The sequence below is a fragment of the Pogona vitticeps genome, chromosome 1, assembly GCF_051106095.1.
Source record: "Pogona vitticeps strain Pit_001003342236 chromosome 1, PviZW2.1, whole genome shotgun sequence".
Taxonomy (NCBI): Eukaryota; Metazoa; Chordata; class Lepidosauria; order Squamata; family Agamidae; genus Pogona; species Pogona vitticeps.
In genome coordinates, this window is record NC_135783.1 from 65,906,529 (window position 1) to 65,919,382 (window position 12,854).

A 12,854-nucleotide genomic window follows, 5' to 3' on the forward strand; every position below is an offset into this window, starting at 1 on the left:
AGAAGCTAAGTCTCCTGACTGTAGGAAGCTAAACCTCCTGATTGGAGGCAGCTAAGCCTTGTTATTTCAGGAAGCCTTTTTATAGAGGCAAGGTACAGGCTATTTTGTTCTCTCTGTGTTCTCAGCTTACTTCTGTGTATAAGACTCCCCTCAATTTTTACTGTAATGATTTTAGGAAAAAGTAGCATCTTATACACGGAAAATACGGTACTTGTATGCATCGTTATAAATAGGAGTCAAATTCTGCCATTCTTCCTCTTTAAATTGGCTCCAAAGTTGCAAATAGGACTCTTTGAGCCTTCCCATAGCCCTTATCACGGCTGTGGCCAAGCTCACAGAACACACCTGCGGCCTCTGGCACATTGATTGGATGTCATCAACAAACATTGAAAAACCACATGCGGATCTGGAAGCCACAGGAAGGCCTCATGCTTGGAGTGAGTTTGGGAAGGAAGCAGTAAGGTGCTACATCCTATACAGAGAGTGGAAGGATAAAAACTTTTCACAGAGCTGAGGATAGGGCAGGGATAAGGAAAACCCTCCAGGTACTGTTGGATTATAACTGCCAGCATCCTTCACCATTGGTAATGCTACCAGGGGCTGAAGGCAACTGGAATCCATGAACACCTGCAGGACAACATGTTCTTCATCTCTGGTACAGCAGGAGCGTTATCATATGGCAACACCACTACAAGGGCTTGTGAATATGAACGAATTCTCCAGAAAGATCCACTTGGACATTTGTGATCTCATGCTCCCAGAACTAGCAACCCATCTCCTGTAGTAAGGACAGGAGCTGCCTTAAAAGAGCTCTAGCCTAATGAGGATACAGAAGGAACACAGACCATAGGAAGCTGCTTTAAATAAAGCTAAACTCATTCATGAGCTGATCCTGGATGAGGGTTCAGATCTGGCCTGTATCACTGAGACCTAGGTGGGCACAGAGGGTGGTGTGGCCTTCTCTCTAATCTGTCCACCTGGGTATTCCATCCAACATTAAAGCAGACACACATATCACCAGTACTCATCTCTCTCTGCAAGGCCTCTGCTCCCCTAAGCTGCCTCCTCTTTTTTTAAAAAAACAGATGCCACCTGTTCATTCATTCATTCATTCATTCATTCATTCATTTTTTAAACAGCTTTAGGAACTCTTACCACCAAGAAAAGCAAGTAATGGGGAGGAAGGAAAGCATTCTTAAGGCATTTCCTTTGAACTGTGCCACCTACAGGTGTTTCAAGTGGAATTGCCAGTAAAAAGTTTTTATCCTCTTCTGTGGCCACTTATATTGGATAGAACCAAGCGCCCCTGTGAGAATTTGCAGTGAGAGAAGGTGAATTAATTCACATTTCCCTTGCTGTGTAGTTATAGCCTTAGAGAGAAGCCAAACTGTTTTTTTCCACAAATTGGGAGACAGTTTCACTTATTTCTGAACCAAACCAAACTGAGCCTATCCCATTTCCTGCCTGGCAAGCCCACAGATCCTGCCATTCTCCATTGCAGTCACCCTATGTCCTGCATTTTCCAGCTTCTTCTGGTACAATATTTTAAAAGCAGTAGTTAGGTGCACATCATGGTTGTTACTATAGCTGTGCCTCCAACACAGCCCCATTGAGTTGGATCAATAAACACCTACTAGGAATTTTCATCTCCACTAGGACTCCAGTAAAGCTCATGGCTTTTGCTCACACCCAAAAGGCCACTACTTTCATTACGGAAGGATAACGTACAACAATTTGTTCATAGGGAGATCCTCGCGAGTACACAAACTGCTGTGAGAACTGCAGCTAAGTTCACAAAGAACCATGAATACCAGAAGGAGGAGGACATGTAATTGTCTGTACTAATAAAAAAAGCCCTGCAGTTCAATCCTATGCTCCACTACAAAACATTCCAAACATGTGGCTGTGCCAGTCTCTTGCAGCAAAAATAACAAAGAGTTTTGTGTCACCATAAAGGCTAACATGTTTCATTTGGCATATGCTTGCATAGATTGCCATCCACTTCTTCAGATGCCTTTCAGCTCTTTCTGTCTCTGAAGATTAATACTATGTGGAAAATCTCAGTGGCTGCTCTCAGGTTTTGGAATGCACTACCTGGACAAAGCCAGGTTGTCCCACTCCCTCTTATCTTGCCCTTGACAGGCAAAGACCTTCCTTTTAAGCAAGAAGTGGGACGCTAGGGAATGCTCTGTTAATGAAATTCAGATGTTTTTAAATGTTTTTCAAAATGTTTAAAAATTATTTTTAATTTTGATTAATGTTTAATTATTTTTAACTGCAGAGCTAGAAGGGTCCCTGGAGTCGAGCTCCTATCAAGGAAGCACAGTTTTGTATAGTAATTTATGATTGTACAGTTTTAACTGTTGCGAGTTGCCTTGATTCCCCTATGTGGAGAAAGATGGCATATTGGATGGATGGATGGATTGATGGATGGATGGATGGATGGATGGATGGATGGATGGATGGATGGATGGATGGATGGATGGATGGATGGATGGATGGATGGATGGGTGGGTGGATCTTGAGCAAGTTACTATGTTGTAGCAAAACCAAGAAAGAATTTTATGGCCCTTTGCTTAGTGGAAGCATTTGTGAGTGTTGTCCACTTTTTCACATTTGCCTGGGCTATGCTCCAGAAAACCCGACACCTAAAGCAATATGTTCTTTTTCACTTTTTCTTTTTTGCAATGACACAAGACTTTGCTGCGTTTGCTGCAGCTGGGCTTCACTACAATAATGGTTAGAACCTTAGGGGTAATTGTGTCTAGCAATGACATGTGGCGGTGCAGAGGGGAAGGCACTGGTGATTAGAGTGAAGGAACAGAATGAACTAAGTGTTATCTACAGCTACTTCTCATGCTATCCTGGCATAATAGATGAAGCCCCCAACCCCAGCTCTCCAAGCCCCATCAACCCTGGAAGTCATTGACTTGGGGCAGGATCTGTGTGACCTTGGTTGCTCAGAGAGTGATGAAGTTCCTCTGCCTAGTTTTCCAGTATGTGGGCAGTGAAGAACAATAGCTAGCAATATCTGATGTTTGCATCCAGAATCCATCGTGAGTCCATACAAAGTGAGCAGCACAAAATGCCATATCTAAATTATTGCCTTGGTAGTGAACATATTTGGACTGAGTTCAGTTTTCACTCATTAACAATATTGAAGATCAGACATGTGAGCAAATACATTCATTGCTTGCAGTTTGACCCATTTACTGACTTTTATCCTCAATCCAGGGATATGGGAGCAAACATGGAGGATATTGCTGAGCAAAATATCACATAAAGTCAAGTGAGGTACAGGAATCTCAAGACTACCTTTCCAATCCTTAATAAACCCTTGTATCAACATTCTTTTGTTTACCCACAAGCTGTAACAAGCTCCAGATAGAGGGAACATAGAATTTATCATTTGTCAGATTTATTGGCTAAAAACTAGATGCTCAGATCCAGTAAATAACAAACTATACAAAAGGTTCAGAAATCAAGTTAGTTGCCTAAATGGAAAAGTCCACTGAGACATAGAAAAGCCAAGCTGAAACATTGGCAGAATTTCTGGAAAGACGGACAGGGAACTGTTCTGACATGTTATAGATGACAATACAACTGAAATTGCCAGAGGGCACCAGAATAAATGAAAGAGGCTGTTCAGACTAGTCCAAATAGTTTGTTCCAGCATGTTTGATCTGCTGATTTTAATTTGTTTGTATGTATGAAAGGAATAGTCACATTCCAACTATTATTAGTCTCCTGTCCAGAATCAACACAGTTGTCCATAGTGGATAGAAAGGACAAGTTGTTCACCATCTGTTTCTGACAGGGATATGAACAGGTATTCAAGATCATCTAATTCTCATTTGCACGCCAGGATGTTTTCAACCATACGCTCTGCTTTATTCCTTATGAATTATAAGTGCTATGCAATCTGTAGCTCAGCTCTCACAGATGGAAGTCGAGGGTGCGGAAGAAGATGCAAGCTGACCATTGAATGGATTCTTGCCTGCCTCTCCAGGCAGTTGTGAATCAGTCGGTACAACCCTTGGTTACACTCTATAAGTTCTTCAGACTACCACCTTTTCCCCCCTCCAAGGAGCGCCAATGTAGTGAGTAAAAAGCAATCTCGGCAAGAAACTTAATTAATGCCCTCTAACACTATTATCAGCACTTCACTGTGCTGCACACCCAGCCATTGTGTGGGGGTACTCCATTACCAAGTGATATTGATTTTAAAAAATCCCTTTCTCTGGTGTAAAGCACTTATGGGACGTATGTGGAAAGGAATGGCATATAAAGGCTGCAGCAGGTGCCTCTGAGGCTGCCTGTACAAGGAAAGAAAAGGAAAAGGCTAGAGAAAGAGGGAAAGAACAGAAAATTGTTGTGCATCTGGTGATTAGGGCGGAATTAAAAAAAGAAACCAGGAAAGTAGAAGATTGGGTTGAAAAGTGTTTGCTTTCACTGGAGAATTTCAGTGGCCTATGTAGCACTTTCCACTTACCTAAGAAGAGTGTAAACTCCTCCCCCCCCAAAAAAAAACCCCCAAAGCCAATAAAGAATGCCTGCTTAATAGTGAATGCTTTGTTTCTTCCAAAGCTAAAGCATGTTTTCTTGTCTGGTAAGTGCAGTTGTTAGCTTTATGATGGATAATCAAGGAAAAACTAATGATGCTTTTAGTATCCCGCTTTGAAGTCACCCAGCATAGAAGATAATTATGATAATGTACACAACAGCTTTTGCTTCAGTCAAAGCATCATCTCCATCAATCTCTCCTCCTCTGTCCTCCCCCACTACCAAGTTTCCCCCTGTCAGTATCTTGGGTAGCAATAGGAGGCCCAGCATTGCTCCTTTTTTTCTCACCACTACTGTTCACTGAAGCACATTTAATTAAAGAAATGTATATTGACATGCATAATATAACCAGGTCAGGTAATGGAACTGAAATTGATTGAGTAGAGCTCTTTCACACTTATTTCAATTTATGAATGTCCAGATGCAGATGGATAGTGAAAAGGTTTAATTTCCGTATGTGTTGTTTTGCACAGTCTTGCATAATGTAAGCCTTAATTGAACATGCTCTCTTTCGGCATGGAGCAATCAAGCATGTCCACTTTTTCATAAGCAGAGGGCACAGGTCAATGCTGAGCGGTATCTAGCAATCTAGTTAAAGAATCATATTTACATTCAATTCAGCTATAATATTAAAGACTATGGATCTGGAAAATCAGCATTCAGACGAGTACACAAGGCATCAATAGGAATGGCAACACTTTATTCATTTGACTGAGATCTCTTTTTAACATTGGGGGCTGGAGAAAACTGAACACACCTGGACTACTGATAGTAATTTAACTGTCAAGGCTCCATCCTATAGGATCCTGGAAGTTGTAGTTTGGTGAAATACAAATTCTCTGCTACAGATGTCTACTTGTTTTTTTCATGGAAATATCATCCAGAATGTCTGACAGTTTAGATTCATTGTAAACTGTAGCTGTGCATTTCACTCAACACCATCTACAGTATGTTGCAGTCATTTTGATCTGACAGTCTTGTAGCATTTATGACTCACAAAGTGTGTTTTTTTCCCTTTCTGTAAAATATGCACAATTTTTCACCTGCTGGGAATATTAAACTGGAGCAGTATGGGGTAGCCTTTCAAAATACTTATTTTGCTAGAGAAAGAGTGTTTTATCCATTTGACAATCCTTAGCACTTTACATTTTATCAGCAAATGGGTTTTTTTGTTACATCGTGTGCATAAAACACATTTTGCTTACGTCCAATACATCCACATAAACCATTATGCAAATATTTATAGTCTAATGCAAGTGGCATTTCCTCTTTTTTTTCAGGCAAGAGGTGCCCAAGTTATCATTCAACAAATTGTGCTTCCTCTTTTGTCTTCATTTAAGAGATTCCACAGGGATTTTGTTTGATGGGGCACATTGTATATGCAAACTGGATCTAAGAGCCATTGGCTGAAATCCTGTTCCTCAGTTATGCAAAGGGCATAAAATTTAGGGGGAAATTGTTTTTTTAAAAAATCAGTAGGCATTATCTGTTGCACACTGAATTTCACAACTCAGTATGGAGTAGGTAAGGTTTGAGGAGGTTTCTTAACTTATGGCAATTTGCCTCTAAAAGTTATGCCTTTTGCATAGCTGAGCAATACAATATTACATTTAGTCAGCTCACTGGCTAGACTCCATCTAAAAAATATACCAGTACAATTTCATTGATGTGTATTTCTGTGGCTAATTGTCACAAGTTAAAAAGTCTCCTGAGAAACCTATACGTGGGACAGGAAGCAACAGTTAGAACTGGATATGGAACAACTGATTGGTTCAAAATTGGGAAAGGAGTACGACAAGGCTGTACTGTATATTGTCCCCCAGCTTATTAAACTGATATGCAGAATACATCATGCAAAAGGCTGGTCTGGAGGAATCCCAAGCCAAAATTAAGATTGCTGGAAGAAATATCAACAACCTCCGATATGCAGATGATACCACTCTGATGGCAGAAAGTGAGGAGGAATTAAAGAACCTCTTAATGAGGGTGAAATAGGAGGGTGCAAAAAACGGTCTGAAACTCAACATCAAAAAAACTAAGATCATAGCCACTGGTCCCATCACCTCCTGGGAAATAGAAGGGGAAGATATTGAGGCAGTGACAGATTTTACTTTCCTGGGCTCCATGATCACTGCAGATGGAGACAGCAGCCACGAAATTAAAAGACGCCTGCTTCTTGGGAAGAAAGTGATGACAAACCTTGACAGCATCTTAAAAAGCAGAGACATCACCTTGGCAACAAAAGTCCGAATAGTCAAAGCTATGGTTTTTCCAGTAGTGATGTATGGAAGTGAGAGCTGGACCATAAAGAAAACTGCCAAAGAATTGATGCCTTTGAATTGTGGTGCTGGAGGAGGTTCTTGAGAGTCCCCTGGACTGCAAGGAGAACAAATCTATCAATTCTAACGGAAATCAACCCTGAGTGCTCACTGGAGGGACAGATCCTGAGGCTGAGGCTCCAATACTTTGGCCATCTCATGAAAAGAGAAGACTCCTTGGAAAAGACCTTGATGTTGGGAAAGTGTGAAGGCAAGAGGAGAAGGGGACGACCGAGGATGAGATGGTTGGACAGTGTCATCGAAACAACCAACATGAATTTGACACAACTCTGGGAGGCAGTGGAAGATAGGAGGGTCTGGCATGCTCTGGTCCATGGGGTCATGAAGAGTCGGACATGACTAAATGACTAAACAATGACGAAAAAGTCTGTGTAGGTATTTCTTGTTCCACACCGAATCATGCAATTGCTTTGTTGTAAGAAATGCCTATGCTTTTAACCAGTGACCATTCATGGCCGAGTAACACCAATGGATTTAGTCCAGCATGTGTAATTAATAGGATACTAGCCACTGAGTCATAATATACCAACAAAATGATAGCAGTTCATGTTAAGTAATCTCTTCTCTTGCTTTTAGATGGTTGGCTAACATGTTTGTGTCTCTGATGTTTTTAAAGAACTAATAGAATAGTTGAATCAATCCCAATGCCAATTTTTGGTATGACTCTGGCACAAATTATAAGTGTTCCGGTTATTTATTCTCTGGTTGTTGTGGATTTTTTGGGCTCTTTGACTGTGTTCTGAAGGTTGTTCTCCCTAACATTTTGCCAGTCTCTGTGGCTGGCATCTTCAGAGCACAAGAGTCAGAACTCTTTCTGTGCTCTGGTGCAGTTTGTTTGGATAGTTGAGTATTTATAGCTGCAGGATCAGCTTTTGTCCTTTTCATGAGACGGGTGATTGTGGTGATCAGCGTTTTTTTTTGTTGTGGGTGTATTGTTGTGATAAGAGGGAGAGATTATCTGTCACTGTTATCACAACAATACACCCACAATAACAAAAAAACACCAGACAAATGTAGGCCAGAGAAGTATCAAGGAAATAAATAAAGACAGAGGTTGACTACATTCTTTTTTGGGTTGGAAGGAAATCAGTATTTTGATGTTAAATTTTCAAAATATTTTGTAAGGATATGCCAGTAGACCTATACAAGTGACCGGCACATTTATTACACTCATTTCCACTATAGCCCTGCTTCACCATTTGTAATAAACAAAGAGCCATGTTACTGTGTTAAAATTGGGAATATACATCGATATTTCTCTCTTTTTCCATCACTTGAGGTTTCCCCAGGATAATTTGCTTTAGCTAACCATAACTGGAATCAACAGAGAGAGAGGAAGATATCAGCCTTGGTTCCCACTGACTAACCATATGAACCATCTCCTCCCCAAAGCTGGTGCTGTGGTCTACTTGTTCTCCCCAATCCTCCTGTCCCTTCCCTTCCCTTCCCTTCCCTTCCCTTCCCTTCCCTTCCCTTCCCTTCCCTTCTCTTTCCTTGTCTTTTCTTTTCAAGGATTGCTGTCCTAGAGATAGGACAGGTGACCTGGGAGAGGGTAAGAAGAGGGTTGAAGAATCAGCAGAGAGAGAGGTTTGCAGTTCAGCCTTGTTTCCAGCTTGGAAAGAAAGAAAGAAAGAAAGAAAGAAAGAAAGAAAGAAAGAAAGAAAGAAAGAAAGAAAGAAAGAAAGAAAGAAAGAAAGAAAGAAAGAAAGAAAGAAAGAAAGAAAGAAAGAAAGAAAGAAAGAAAGAAAGAAAGAAAGAAAGAAAGAAAGAAAGAAAGAAAGAAAGAAAGAAAGAAAAAGAGTTAGGACTGAATAGAGAGAAGTTTTAACATAGTTCTGCTCTAATCATCCAAATTTGCAGGAGGCATGGTTAAAACAGAACTACCTTAAAAACGTCCTTCTTTTTGTATGTGGAGTCCTAGCTCCCCCTCCTCCTTTTGGTTGTCTAGTTGTGCTAGCACTAGATTAGCAAGCCTTTAAGAGAAAAAAAAAAGGAAAGAAAGAAATAGAATGGAAAGGGAAGATGAAAGCTGACTCTGGAACTAGGTGTGATGAGCAGAGGATTCAAAGTTTCCCTGTTGCCCTGTCTTACTCCCTGCTGCTGTAGAAGGCTGGAATGGCTTCAGATACAATCAACCCCTCCACTCAGCTCAAGTGATCACACTCTTTGAAACAATGCAAATGCATTCAATAAAAAAAGTAGAAGCCCCAGTGGCAGAGGAGAAACCTACAGATTAGAAGGGAAAAACTGGTGTGATTCACATTGACTTGTACATGATGTTCTCAATATTCTGTGCAGTGAGTAAAAAGTTAACTTCATTAAAATCTGTGGGACTTGCATACAATAAATCATTCAATAATTATATTTTTGGTTAGTATTCTCACTACCAGTTGTTGTGATAAGAATACAATAAGTTATGGATAGGAGCCATGCAGGACCATTTTTGCACCCACCCCATGACACCCCATCTGAAAAAAAAGAGTACTGCCAAATTTCATCAGCAGATTTCATATTTGGTGGCAATTGTGGAACAAACACCTTGTTTGCTTTAAAATGACTTGCACATATTTTCACTGCATTTCTGTGTCAGGCATGTAAAGGGTGCAGAATGCTTGCTTTAAATGTCATCTCCCAATGCTACCAACATTTGAACATACAAAATGTTAGCAAATATCAGTGATGGCAGTGTGTGGTCTGCAAAAGATACTGAAGGAACAGAATTGGCTCCCAGACCCGCTGAAGTTAAATGAATCATGATTTGTGTGAAGGGGTTCCATTCCTGTGAATTAATACAGAAGTAAAACCATTAAGAAATTGTACTGCAGTAGCTATAAGCTTTTTTTTTTTTTACCATTTTTAATACTGTCGCTCTCTTTTTATTACTTACTCCAGAGAGGGGAGGCAAAAAGAGACATTAAATATGCTTTTAAAAATACAGTTAAAATTGTGCCAAGTTCTGATTAGTTGCAGATGGAAAATAGTTATCATATGGCGCCCCTCTTCCTCCACTCTGGCACATGCCTCTTCCCTAAGGGGCTTCCTAGGCACAAGCTGGCAGTCGGCGGTACCTGACTCACCACAGCAGAAGGCTTGGAGTCAGCAGCATCTTTCAGAAAGATTGGTGAGGAATGAAATGAACGTCAACAGGCACTCTGTCTACAGAGAGATTACCATGTGCTTTTTATTCCTCCTTTCTCCCTCCTCTGCTGCCTTTTGCCTGATGACATAACAACTTGTGAGTTATTAAAAATGTAACATTATTCAGAGCCATCCATTGCTGTGCATTCCTGGTTCTTCTTATTTTCCCACACCTTGTGCTCAAAAGCACTTGCCTCAATGAAAAATGATGGGAGGAAAGAAAATCCCTTCACAATATACACTGCAGACAGCATATGGCGAGTAAGCTTAACTCGGGTATATAAATGTCTCAACTCATCAACCATCAAGTATTTCCTGTCTGCATTGCGTGCTCTCGCTCTCTCTTCCTCCTCCACCAGCATTTTTCTCTGTTTAGGAGCAGGGTTATGGCCAAGAAGTTGGAAAGGAGTAGCAAATATTTCTACTTGCACATTTTAGAGCTGCCATCCATTGTCACGTACAGTCGTGCCCCACTTAACGATTACCCCGTATAATGACGAATGCGCTTCACAACAATGTTTTTGTGATCGCTTTTTCGATCGCAAAATGATGCTTTAAATGGGTTTTTTTCGCTTTGTGAAGATCGGTTCCCTGCTTCTGGAACCGATTCTTCGGATTACGATTATCAAAACAGCTGATTGTCGGGTTTTCAAAATGGCCGCTGGGTGCTCAAAATGGCTCCCCGCTGTGTTTTTGGACGGATTCCTCACTCTACAGACACCGAAAATGGCTGCCCCATGGAGGATCTTCGCTAGACGGTGAGTTATTCAGCCCATTGGAATGCACTGAACGGTTTTCAACGCATTTTAATTGGCTTTTTTATTTCACTTTACGATGTTTTCACTTTACAGCGATTTCGCTGGAATGAATTAATGTCGTTAAGCGAGGCACCACTGTATGCACAACTAACCTCCCATGAAACACCCAGAATTTCCCCATGCTGACTCACCACAGCTTCTTGGTAAGCCAAAGTTTGCACAATTGCAGTCAATGGCTGAAATCCTGTTGTGCATTTACACAAAAGGCATAACATTTGGAAATTTTGGAATTGCCTCAAGTTAAAAAAAAACTATGTGTGCTTTATCTGTTTCCTACTGAGTTGTGCTACTGGGCTTGCAACAGAGATTTCTTAACTTGAGGCAATTTACCACTAAAGTTATGCCTTTTGCATAGCAGCACAACAGGATTTCAATCACTATATCACATCTACAGACTTTGGCAGAAAGGGGGAACAACTGGTATCACCTCTGATTATACAGTTATCATTTCTAATGGATGGGCATTTTCACACCAGTAAATTAAAAATAAAAATGTGGGAAGCACACAATAGGAAATGCAGGTCTACCCAGAGTCCCAACCGCTGGTTTTTCCTTTCCACCAAAGTCCTTTCTACTTTTTACAAGTTAAAGTATGATTGCTTTGAACCGATGCAAAATGACTGACCAGCACATGCATACGCAAACATAAAGCAGTGCTTTGGCGAAGCACCTTCCCCCCACCTCCTTTCTCTCAAGGGGGGGGGAAGCAGCACTAGCATTCACCTCTCTGTGCAAACCCTCTCTCTCAAGACACTTATTTTTTTTAACGGCTTATCCTAGGTTGTTCCTGTATATTATTATTTTTAACACTTTAAGGAGCTCTACCATGGACAAGATAACATGAGGAAGGAGTCACTAATTTCCTCTTCAGGCAGTCCTTTTGAATTGCACCACATAAAGGTTCTTCAAATAGAACTGCAATTAGAAGGGATTTTTCTTCTCTGCCTATGTGACCACTTACATGGAAGAGAACAGAATTCCCCATTGTGACTTCACAGCAAGATAATGCGAGTTAATTCACATTTCTCTCACTATGTAGCTGTACTCTATTATGCCAGAGGTTTCTCCCCAGAGAATTCCAACCATTTTCACTGAATCTGAGAGTACGTTCCCTTCAAAAATAATTACGAAGGAGAAATTTTGGAGAAATGCTCCTCTGTGAGGTCCAGGATTGTTGTGCTAAACTTACTTATGAGGTGACTGAGGAGATGTGCATATGTCTTGTCTTTCATTGCACAAATCTCCATGGCAGCTGGCACCCTCCCCAACTTCCCACGCTTCACTTAAAGCCCAGAGAAAAACACCCTAATGCAACTCCGCCCACAGTGTATTGTCAGATCAGGAAGCTGCAGGGGTGATAAAATATGTGTTATGAATGTTCACTAAGATGATAGAGAGAAAAAATATTAAGGTTTTTCCTTCTATAACAAAGTAGGTGCTTTATAGACGCATGGGCCATCAGTTTCAAAACAGACCCACAATAAACCAGAAGTTGTTAGAAAGATGAATACAATATACAGATGGTGAACAGGAACTTAGCCAGTATATCCATTAACATCATTTTCATATCCAGAATACAAGATCCTTTGTTTCATTTCTGGTGTTACAATTTACTCCCTCACCCCATAATTTATATTACAGTTATAGGCAAGTCATTCAATCTCAGCCAGGTATTGGTTTCCATTTCAGATCAGATTCAATTTGACCTCACATGGCCTGGGCCCTTTCTGATCTGATCCAGGCCTAGACCCAGTGAAGTCCTAGTTCTCCATTGTTCAGCATTGGTTAGACCTCATCCAGAGTACTGTGTCCACTTCTGGACACCACACTTTAAGAAAGACAACTACAAACTGGAACAAGTTCAGAGGAGGGCAACAAAGATGGCCAGGGGGCTGGAAACCAAGCCTTATGAGGAAAGACTAAAAGAATTGGGCATGTTTAGCCTTGAGAAAAGTAGACTATGGCGATATAGGATAGCAGTTTTCAAATCCTTGAA